This window comes from Lactuca serriola, chromosome 1 (assembly GCF_051521515.1).
Source record: "Lactuca serriola cultivar US96UC23 chromosome 1, Lser_US96UC23_V15, whole genome shotgun sequence".
Taxonomy (NCBI): Eukaryota; Viridiplantae; Streptophyta; class Magnoliopsida; order Asterales; family Asteraceae; genus Lactuca; species Lactuca serriola.
The window spans coordinates 74,419,899-74,430,147 of NC_136408.1; the positions used below are offsets into that span (position 1 = coordinate 74,419,899).

General features: G+C 33.3%; 1 long non-coding RNA gene across 8 annotated transcripts; it reads right to left on the bottom strand.

Annotated features, from left to right (window-relative positions):
* Positions 1-4,613: 4,613 nt before the first annotated feature.
* Positions 4,614-7,515, bottom strand: LOC145092405 (uncharacterized). 8 transcript variants are annotated; one of them, XR_013702517.1, is made up of 10 exons: positions 6,816-7,515; positions 6,607-6,753; positions 6,294-6,518; positions 6,104-6,208; positions 5,900-5,989; positions 5,646-5,829; positions 5,448-5,571; positions 5,276-5,369; positions 5,020-5,172; positions 4,614-4,836 (listed from the first exon to the last, which is right to left on the bottom strand). It is a non-coding gene; the product is annotated as an uncharacterized LOC145092405 (long non-coding RNA). The 8 variants fall into 8 exon arrangements; XR_013702518.1 differs by having other exon boundaries at positions 6,607-6,756; XR_013702539.1 differs by lacking the exon at positions 6,607-6,753 and having other exon boundaries at positions 6,294-6,408; positions 6,489-6,518; positions 6,816-7,514.
* Positions 7,516-10,249: the final 2,734 nt, after the last annotated feature.

The following is a 10,249-nucleotide window of genomic DNA, read 5'->3' on the forward strand; positions in this document are numbered from 1 at the left end:
CAAAACACCTCATGAGAAGTGGACCGAAAAAGTTCCCAATCTGGACCACATCAATATTTGGGGTTGCGAGACTTTTGTGAGGCGCGAGTCCCACATTAAGCTCAAACCTCGAAGTGAGAGGTGTATTTTCATCGGCTACCCACAAAGATCCTTTGGTTACCTCTTCTACAGACCTAGTGATAATGTGGTCTTTGTAGCATGAAGTGGAGTCTTTCTCGAGAGAGAATTCATGAGCCAAGGAAACAGTGGGAGGCAAATTGACATTGAAGAAATTCAAGAGTCAAGCGGTGAAGGAACCTCAAACCCTAGCAATCAACATGAGGAGGAAACTCCTATTTATCCAACAGAAGAGTTTGTATCTTTGAGGCGTTCCACGATAGTTAGGAATGCACCTGAACATTAATATGGTTTCCATATTACTGTTGAAGGTGATATACTTATCAGTGATAGCACACTGGTGAGTTTGGATGAGCCTAACAGCTACACGGAATCCATGGTAGGCCCTGAGGCTGCTAAATGGAAAGAGGGTATGGATAGAGAGATACAATCCATGTATGACAATCAAGTTTAGAACTTGGTTGACAATGTACCAGGTCGCAAGACAGATACAATCCTATGCACATGGTTAAATTCCGCGACCAGATATATGGCTAGTACACCAAGCGTACCCATTGTACTCCCCACGTACTAACCAAAGGACCAATTTTGAAAGAAATTTGCATTTGGTCTAAAAGAGGAACTTACAAAAACCTGAATGTTACAGATTCACACCTGTTTGTGTGGCTTGCTTGGTTATGAGGATTTGGAGGTTATAAATCTTGAATGAGGGACAAAATATGTTGAAGTTGAAGCACAAAGAGGAAGATGTAATCAAGAGCTGCATGCATTATATTTTTTTTCTTCCATGAAGATTGAATTCCTCACAAATCAAAATATAATTTGCTTTAAATCTCATGTTTCTCTCTACAACATCGTGATGGTCATTGGAAGATGATGTAGAAGTATGTAGGATCGTGATAGTCATTTTTGACCAATGACAATGTTATAGAAAATGACAGAGGTTTGTTTGAAGATTGAAATCACAGGATTTTATTTATGTTTTTGAGTTATTGATATGTTATCTCTTTTTCCCAGTTGATGGAATATTCCCATTTGCTAGAGCTAGCCAATGAATGTGAGGATCCATACATGCGATTGGTGTATACTAGTAAGAATCTCTATCTCTCACTAAGCAAAACAATCATTTAAAATTTAATAGTTTATTAATTTTTAGGTTTTTTTGATGTTTGTTTTTTATTATGGCATCGTGGTTTATATCTCTATATTATGCTTTGCAACGAACCTGGAAGCCTTTCAATCCATCACTTGGTGAAACATATGAAATGGTTAATCATGAGGGAATTACATTCATTACAGATAGATTCAATTATCCTTGGTAAACCTTACAATTATGTAGTTACATGTTATACCTTCTGATAGATTCAATTGTATAGCTTGCTTGGTTATGACAATCATCTAGGATTTTGCTCATGTGGTTCAACCAGAGCATTGCATTACATTGCTTGCTGTCATACCTTCTGGTAATCTAATTCTCTGTTTTTATAAATGTATACTTCTATCTTGAACTTCAAACTTGTTATTGATTGTCATTACCATTTTCTCTTTCTTTACTCTAAACTAGGTAAAAGATTTTTGGGTCTTCCAAGATTTACTCGAGATTGTGCTAGTCGTCATTTGAGGTCATACTTAGGAAAAAGTGATATAGCAGATTCCTAATCCCAAATGATTCTTCAACTACATAACATGTATGATCCTAATAAGGTATGCCCATCTAAAGCTTTCATATTACTCTCTTTTTCTTGATCTTCATGATAACTGGGGAATAATTTACTAATTTTCCCTTATCTCTTAATAGATAAATGTGAAGATAAAAACGGTTTCTGGATTGCCATATGGAGCAGTGGCTCTAGAGGCGAAACAAATTCAGGCTACTTGGGTTTGTTTCAGCTCTACCACGAATGTCCAAAACTGAGTTCTTTGATCCTGAATGACCAGGTTGAAGCATTTGTTTCATCTCAATCCACCACTATTCTTGATCCTGCTCAGAAAAAGCAACAAGTTTTGCTTCAGTAAGCTATGCCCCTGTCTCCCCTAATAATATTCTTGTAAGTTGGATAACTCTTAAATTTTGACTGTATAATGTGTATTTTTGGAGTTTTGGATAAGTTTTTTTATAATCTTCAACATGGGCATGCTTTCATCTTCCCCTTCAATCAACACCAGGCGGTGGAGGCGGCTTCTACCTCTTTTCGACCTGGTTCTTCTAAGCTTTCTACCGGAACACCAGACGGTTTGGGTGGTGGTACTTCAAGTCCCTCGGTTCAGCCACTGTTAGCAGCTTCATAACAACAGTTGCATTAGGTGAGTAACTTGAGCTTCCTGTTCATAGTTCCCTTTTCTTCCCTAGAAGAAAACATAGAAAAACACTTGTACTTTAAAATTATATTTTAAAATTTTACCAAATCGCCCTCCTTCACTTCTGGTGAGTAATTCGATTAATCAACCTTGTTGTTATAGCAGGTATTGTTACATTTTGTCTTCAAAATCGCCTTTTTTCATTACTAACCATTTGGTGAAATGTCTTTGTTACATTTTGTCTTCAAGTCCATACACAAAAGCACACATTCTGATTGTGTCATCAAGGAACTCTGCAAATTGTTGTAGAATAATTTGGCCATGAACCACTACATATCTTTCTACAATTACAGGGTTTGATGATATGTGAGCATGGTTATTTTAGTCAAATTATGAAAATCTTTTTATGACTTCAAAAAATGATAAATTTGATGCACGGATTTTTTCTTTTAGCAATGTGGTAATGGCAATGGCAAGTCTTGATGTCTTGTGAACCGTTTGATACCATTGAGCATATTGCTTTGATGGCTTTCCTAGTCTATACCTGAAACAAATAGATGAAAGCATTATCATGTTATTTCAAAAATGCCAATGCTCATTTATATGTTTATTGTATCATTTTACTTTCATTTATTTTATTTATAGCATTGCGCTTTCATTAATATTCTAAACATAACAATATACTTTGAAAAAGCTATCCAATTGTATTTGTTTTTGGATGGCATTGCTACAATTTAGTATATTTTTTCAAGTACAATTATGTTACATTAATAAGGTGATATTTATATTTCTTCTATTTGCTTTTGTATCTGTTGTGCCATTAAAAGAAATGTTCAAATGTCAAGAAACCTTCACTTATTTAAATATCAAATATACAAGGATGGTTTACTATCTGAATGTACAAGGATGGTTTACTATCTGAAGCTCTGCCTAAGTTGCAAAGAGGGATTAATGAAATGGTTTCTTTTGATGGTACATTTGCTGTTTGAAATAGAATTTTTATATAAAACACAAAATAGATTAGATGAATGAATGTTGATACATTTATTGTACGAAATACATTTTTTATATAATGTATTTGAGGTTGTGTTATGAGATATAAATTGTCATTTAATTTGAAAATTAGTAAATCTATTATATATATATATATATATATATATATATATATATATATATATATATATAGAAAAAAAATTTTGTAGGAAGGTAAGAAGTTTTTTTCCTACATATTTTTTTGACGAACAAAAGAAATGAATCACTAGATGATTCATTTGTAAGATGATTCACAAGAAAAAATTCCCAAAAAAACATCTTTATGATTCATTTTTAAGTAAATTAAGAAAAAATTCACTTTATGACAATTTTAATGAATAACAACAAAATCATTGTATAAATGAATCATCGAGATGTTTTTTTGAGAATTTTTTCTTGTGAATCATCTTACAAATGAATCATCTAATGATTCATTTTGTTTGTTCGCGAAAAAAATATTAGAAAAAAAACTTCTTACCTTCTTACCAAAAATTTCCTTCTTATTTGATCTTGATTCTCTATATATATATATATATATATATATATATATATATATATATATATATATATATATATATATATATATATATATATATATATATATATTTAAAAACATTTAAAATTATAACACACAATGTGTTGTGAACGCGCGTCACAAGGTTACGACATGCAAATGCATGTCATCTTCCTTTATGACAGGGACTTTCTTAATATGCATTGCATGTCATCTATGCGAGTCGTAAATGCGTTTTGTAAGGTTACAACACACAAATACATGTCGTCTTTTTTGAAAAAGGCTTCCTTGACACGAATGTGCATGTCATATGTGACTTTTATGACACGCATTAGGTGTCTTTAAATATAGTTTTTCCTAGTAGTGTAAGTTGCATATATTAGCATAAAATGTATGATGTGATCGTATTATCATAGTCGTATATTTTTGTAGTAGTTGATTTTGTACGAATAACGTTCACAACCTTTCTTAGTGAGGATGATAGGAAAAAAATCCATAAAATGAGGTGATGTTATGATACTTCATAAAAATAAATTTGTTCAATTTATTATTGTATGTAAGAAAGAAAAAGTTACACACCTTTATTATTTAACAATTATTTTGTCAAACATTATCCACTATATTTATGACAATCAACATCAATAAAGAAAAATAAACAAATATGCCACCCACATGGTAATTATATTATAATAATTATATATTAAATAGAACTAGGGAAGTGTCCCCACTTTGAGGGGTTAGATTTCAATTCAACACAATACAACCACTAATAAGGACATCAGGGCTCAAGCCAGAAATAAAAGTCCAACAATTGAAATTATTCCAAAACAGCAAGAAACTTTCAGCAGTAAAACAGATTGGTGAATTGAAAACACCTAAAACATCAAAGATAAAATCATTAAAAAATTTGAAATATGAAAAGACTTGTCAATACAAAACAGGTGATTTAAAGATGACAACAAAAATGCGATATAATAGTAAAAATTGATTCCTTTTTAAACTGCATTCAAAATATATTGTTATTTCTTATCTCACAAAGTTTATCTGATAATTTTTACCTGAGCATTAGTTATGGGAGTTGCACCAGGGTACTTCACAAAGAAGTACTTATCATCCTGAAGATCTATATAGCAAGGGTAAAATGGTCATTTTCTCACATTTAGACATTAATTTATTTATTAACTCGCCGAGTTTGTTATAATCCTCCTGTCCTGTTCACAGAATGTCAATTTCTCACCATTAATATATTAATTAATAAAAATTATTATAAAGTTGATAGATTTTTAGTTATCTATAAAGATTTCATAAGTTTACCAATAGTATCACACAAGCCAAGATTCATAGTTGCACCATTGACAACCACATTGGCATCCCCAATCTGCCCTTCTTCAAAAACATAATCCACTGCCTAAAAACACCACATGAATATCATATCATTGATTTATATTTAAATTTATATAAAAAGACTAATTAATGATAGTTTTACCTTGTCGTATTTTTTAGCTGCTCTTTGATATTTACCACTTTAATAAAAGAATATTTCCTTCTTCTTTCTTCCTCCCAGCTGTTTCGATTCTTTCATGAACATCCATCTCCCATCGACCCTTTTCCTGCCAAATGACCATTTTACCCTTATATACATATATGGAATCAACCTTATGGTAAATTATGGATGATAAGCTACCTTCTCAAATTGGATCATTTCGACTTCATAAACTAAATTTGAAAACGGAGGAATCACAGCCAAAAGCATAGTTTATTTCTTGGCTTCCATATCCATATTCATGAGTGATGGTTAATATTGCCTGCTCACCCTTCTTCATTGTTGCCACTTGCCACACCTTGGTCTAATCCGCCAATCACTTGTTCTACAATGACAATGCGGAGGGTATTTTCGTCTTTCAAGAAAGAAAAAAAATTGTCATGTAACCAACTAACCTTTATCTGTAATGAAGTTTAATGGAGTGTCTCCATCAAAACTCTTTTTCTCAAACACAGTTTCATATTCTAGCATAGCTGTTTACGTAACTACAAAAAAGGAAGAAAATACAATGGGTAAAGTAAATATAATATTATAAGCGTTTGATATAATAAACAAAAAGTATTGAAAAATCAATATATGAAAAATGATTATATACTTACTAAGAACAAAAGCACCTTCATTTAGAGTGAGAGCACCTTCACCCTCTTTCAGTATCTTCTTAATTACCTTTGAATCATTACTTATCACAGTCACATGCTTTGAGTCTAAATTAAAAGACAGAGATGACTTCAGAATTGGGTAAAAAAAAAAGTCATAGTCAAAATTATTAACTTCAATTGCCATCCTTACTGAACTCTGGATCTTTATCCATGTTAAAATTTGACTTCCTTGCAGCTAAAACAATTTTATCATCAACCACCTGTATAGGTTCCTTGAAATGTCGGTCCTTAAGTTCCCTAGCCTCCTGTTGTCCACCCACCACCAAAAGTTCATTCCCACAAGACCTAAAAGCTAACCTACGAAATTAGGGTACCATGGACACACCCCTTGTGTTGATCCAAGCTTGAGATTCAACTGAAAATAATAATCACAAAAATGTGATGTCAGTTAACAGATAAAAGTTAAAAAAAGATTGAAAATGGAATCTGATAAGATGTTATACCTAGAGTATAAGCATGGTGAAATTTGTCTAATGTCACTTCTTAAAAAAAATTCAGGAAAGTGTTCAACTCTTCTAAAAACCTCCATACTTCCAATTTCTTCCAATCACATCAATGGTTGATGTATATGTTTCTAACCTTAGGGTACACTACTAAAAACCGAAAGAAATTATCAACATTGGAACAAATACAGGATAGTCATCGTAGTTACCTTTCAGCAGGAAGTAATGGGAGGTGGAACATATGATTGGATAGAACTCAGGACATTAAAAACCAAATAACACATCTTCTGCCTTCACCCTTGCCGACAACCACCACCGTATCACCAGAGAAGACACCAAATGAAATTAGACCTACAACAAACAAAGGGAAAACGAAACCCATAGGAAAAACGCAAAAATGAAGCCGCAAAAAGTTTTAGGGAAAAAGCAATCAGAAGCCCTGTGGAATTCAATGGAGAAGAAGACGTTGATCGCAGCAGTAGCATTAGTCGTGCTTCTCATCATATCGTCCAACGATATAAGTCAGGTTGAATCCCAAGGTATCGAATGCCTTGATTCCTGTTCCACCGGCTGTGTTAATAGCAACAGTAAGTGTCTCCGAACGACCATTTTTCCGATTTCTGTTTTCAACACACACACACACAGCTATTGATCTGTTCTTGAGTATAACTTGTTTAAATCCGAAGATCTGAGCTTGTATTTCTGTGGATACTAAATGAAAATGGTAAAGTTCACCAAACTATGGTTATACATAAGCATCAATCGACGATCCGACTCGATGTGAACTTCTATTTCATGCATTTTGTTGGTGTGATGACGCAGATAAGAATGGATCGTTGGATTATAGAATAGGAAGTGGTGGAAACATGGAGAAAAGCGTATATGGGCGGTGGGTTGTTTGAGGAGATAACACATGGCCATGACGTGTTATCCATTACAGAGATAAAATCAGATAAATAATAAAAAAAAAACAAAAAATAAAATATAAAAGTGGTCCAATAAGAAGCAAGTACTGTTCATGGGTTATTTGCAAATTAGTATGTATATAAATTGGGTTATTCAAACTTTATACATTTTAGATTTTTGTAATATATCTATCTATTGTCACATTTAGGCGTTATAATTTTATAATATATCCTTTGAGGATTTTTTTTACAGAAACATTCTTTATGTTTAAAATTGCTATATATCGACAGTTTTGATAAGAAAATAAATTATAAAATTGTCACCGTAATTTACAGAAAAAGTTATTGCGTAAACTTTTTTACAAAAACGATCCATATGCTTAAAAAATTAAAAAAATAATATTATTTAATAGAAAATTTACAGATTACTTCCCGCACACCTCACAATATATTATCATGTTTTGTATATGACTTTTGTATATTTACATATTTACTCTTTATACTTTAATTGTTATGTAATTCCGATCCTCTGATAATAACGTACTGGTTAGTAAGTAAGCCCACTTAGTGATGGGTGCCAAAAGATATAAAAAATAAAAATATCATTGTCTCTTGATGTTAACAACTTAACATGGCAATATGGCATGTATTAAGTGTGAAGAAAATGAATTAACTTAGGGCACGTCATGTTAGAGGGCTCCATACATATGGTCCATCAGTGATCCACCAATCCAATTTGTGTTTCTTTCTGTTTTTTATTCATTTATAGAATTCTTATAATACAATATATAAAATGTCGACGTAAAATCCAACCTCAAGGTATTTCCTTTACTTTAAATAAATCTAATTTAGTTGAACAAGTTTGCTAGACATATAATTCGTTTGGTCTTAAGATATCCTTTGAAAAAGTTTTCATTTTTCATTTTTGTTTTTGGCATTTAGATTGTATTCGGCACATTATAATTAGTTTAAAAATAGTTTATTTTTCGAATTTTTTTAATTGTCATGTGTTTTTTAAAAAGTTATTTATATTAGTTTTTTATGTGCTTTTTAAAATATTTTAAAAATAAGTGTTATATGCCCCCGAAGGATACCTAAAGGTGTCTTATCGAGTTGTCGCATCACTGACTCCGTTTAAATTTTAGATTTTCTGAACATTGAAAACTTTAAGCAATACTTTATATTAAGATAGTGAGTTGTACTAAGTAAACATGATGTAAACCCTAATATACGAAAAGTTAACTGGGTTGACCGGTTTGGCTTGTTGACTTTATTTAACTTTGACTTTACCATAAATTTACGGTTGTCACATATCCTCTTAAAGCATTTGCTTCCGCATAATCCTCATCTTGAAGCTGTGGGCACATATCTGTTGGATTCCCCACTTGAGTGCAAATATCGCATGGGCGGGGTGTGGGCTGCACACCTTTGTCTTTGGCTAGCATCATAACCACTTTCGTAAGCTCGGACAATTGAGCTTCAATTTGAGGAGTTTAGACCTCTTTTACACCTCGGGGTGCATCTGTGTACCATTCTTCATCATGGCTTGAATGTGTAGAATCTTCAGCCAAGTTCTTGATTAGGTTGCGGATTTCGGTTGGAGTCTTGTTGTAACGACGTAAATTTTCAAAACAATTTTTTATTTTTCAAACAACATAATTATCATTTAAACATTCTCAAATTTCATGTTCAAAAATTGTCATCAAATAAAACATATCCCAAGATCACAAATAAAATCCTCGGTCTGTGTGTACGGATCATGCCAGCGCCTTCCCGCGATCGTCACTAGTACCTGAAACACATAACACATAACATTGTAAGCATAAATGCTTAGTGAGTTCCCCAAAATACCACATACAACACATATTAGCCACTTGAGGCTATAACTCTGTATGACCCTCTGGTCAAAATGTCTCAGTGGGACCCTCCAGTCCCATAACTCTATGGACCCTTTGGTCCTAACTCTGTGGACCTTCCGGTCCTAAATCTGTAAACTCTGAATCAAATATAGCACATAATCACATAGATATCATATCATATAATAGCATACAACATACTCTATCACATAACTCTAATTACCACTCTAGGTAAAGTATAGTGAGAAGACTCACCTCGGGTAACTCGGAAAATATCGAACTCGGTAAATCTGGTCTAGCCTCTGCCTAATCACATGGAATAATTACTCTAATCAATACAACTCTCAAAGGCTAGACTAAACCCTCTCTAAGTTCTTTCATAAGGGTAAAAGACCATTTTACCCCTCTTATGGCTCAAAGATCCAACTATTGACTAAACCCTAAAAGTCAACCAAAAGTCAACCCTCCGGGTTACGCTGCACGTACCAAAACTGTACGCTGGCCGTACCCGGCCACTCACAGAATCGGGGTACGTGGCCCCCTACGTTGCGCGTACTGGGATTACGCCCCGTGTAACTCCCAGTTTTATTCTCTTTTGATCTTTGGGTCTTAAACGGTTAAGACACTCATCCAACTTTTAGATCTGACTTCCCCTAAGCCTCTTATTCCATAAAGTCGGAACCTTTAAGCCTTTGCATGGTTGTAAAGGTCGCTAATCACTCTAACACCTCTCCTCTTTCCTCATAAAGCTTAGATCTCATGCATGACTTAAGATCCACGTCCAAGTTTGGATTTTTATGAACCCACAACTCATAACACTCTAAAATATAGAAGATCTAAGCTTATGGAGACCTTTTGCTCATAAAGTCTCCACCTTGGGAC